Source organism: Myxocyprinus asiaticus, chromosome 3 (genome assembly GCF_019703515.2).
Source record: "Myxocyprinus asiaticus isolate MX2 ecotype Aquarium Trade chromosome 3, UBuf_Myxa_2, whole genome shotgun sequence".
In the NCBI taxonomy this organism is placed as follows: Eukaryota; Metazoa; Chordata; class Actinopteri; order Cypriniformes; family Catostomidae; genus Myxocyprinus; species Myxocyprinus asiaticus.
The window spans coordinates 53583766-53585643 of NC_059346.1; positions in this window are offsets into that span (position 1 = coordinate 53583766).

The window sequence follows — 1878 nt, forward strand, 5'->3', positions numbered from 1 at the left end:
AGTTTTCCCCTTCTGCTGCCCTCCAAAGCAGACAAAGAGCTGCTCTGAGCATCTAAAGCTCTGCGTACGGTTCAGATAGATGCGCAAGGCATGCACTGGACACAGCAACGACAAGGCCGGGTCTTCCTCCTCTGAAGGGAGCACTTGCAGGTTCACCACTTGATCCTGGAAGGGAGTGGTGGGAACTTTGGGCACATAACCGGACCAGGGTCTCAGGATCATGTGAGAGTGTACCGGCCCGGACTCCAGGCTTTCGCTGGTGACAGCTGTGTGCCAAGATCATCCGTGCCGAGGGGAGCCTCGGACAGGGAGTACCAAAGGGGGCAGTGAGAGGACTCTCCGTAGGCGAACAGGTCCATCTGCTCCTCCTCGAATCTCTCCCAAATTAGCTGGACTGCACGGGGTGGAGTCTCCATTCTCTGCGGAGCGTTACCTGCCGTGAGAGTGCATCCGCTGCACAGTTGAGGATGCCCGGGAGGGAGTGGCTCGCAGAGACTTCAATGTCTGCTGACTCCAAAGGAGGAAGTGGCAGTCAAGTTGTGACATGCAACGTGAGCGTACGGCCGGAGAAAGGCGCCTTCCACGACTTCGCAAGCTCCTCGTGCACTTCCGGGAAGAAAGGCACTGGGGCGGGGCACAGCCATGAGCAATGCTCGGAGCCCAGAAACCAACCATCCAGCTGCGAACGCTCAGGGTGGGGCAGAGGGTTCCACTCAAGCCTGATGTTCGCAGCCGCCTGGGCAAGCACGGCTGCCAACTCAGCGTCCGCTTTGTCCTGAGCTCTACCGCCCGAGAGCGGGAGCTCAGTAGACTCATCCGCTTCCAAAAGCAGGAGCCCACCCTCTGATGCAGCGACTGATAACTCATCCTCATCGCGAGCCGCGAACGAGACATTAAATCTGCCCTGAGGCGGAACGCCTGCCTCGCTCGTGAACTCTACCGGTCAGAACGAGCGTGCTGGGGGATGGGAGGTCCACGGGAACTGAGTCGGCGGAGAAGCTCCCGTATCCACATCCAAATCGCCCACGGCACTCGCCGACCCAGCCGCCTGAGTTTCAACGCAGGATGGACCGGGTCGGGAAGCAGCCGCGATGGCTTTCTGCTTCACGGAGAAGCAACATTCTCATGGGCAAGTTCTCACAGTGAAAACATGACCCATCCACAAAAGTTGCCATGGCATGGTGGCGACCCAAGATTTCGTGACCATCCGGTGGGGAGAGATAACAGCCACACCCAGTAGCACAAAGGCGAAAGGACATCTTTAAAAAGACGGCAATCGTTTGTATGAGCACTTTTAGAGAAAATATACTATTTTGAATATACTCTTTTTTTACACCTGTGGACTCAGCCGCCGAAGCGCCCAGGGGAAGCACAACATTCGACTGTGCGAGGGTGACCGCTGATATGCAGTGTAAAATCCAGCAGCAATAGCAAGGTGACGGGACGAACACACACATGTGCTAGGCTCCGAAGAACAAGTCTGAATGAGTGGTGCACGGCATCTCTTTTTATACCCGTATGTCCGGGGCGGAGAGTGGCATGCAAATTCCACTCGCCAATTTTCATTGTCCTTTTCTGAATAAAGCAAAGATGATTGGGGCTCTCAAGAGTGAACCCCTAGTGTCACTACATCGACACAACGTTGAGTGAGTGACAGACAGGGAACAATAGGATTTTCTTTACTGAATTAAACTTAATAAAAAGTATTTTTTTCCTTTAATTCAGTGAATGTCATTTAGAGGTAGTTTTAAAAGATGATTTTGTCCTCTTTATTGTTAGTAAGCACATTTAATACAGCCTTTTAAATCGGGGCACAAGCTGAATAATTGGTTAAGAGCTAATAATTAATCATTACAATAATTGCCCTAGTATCAATTA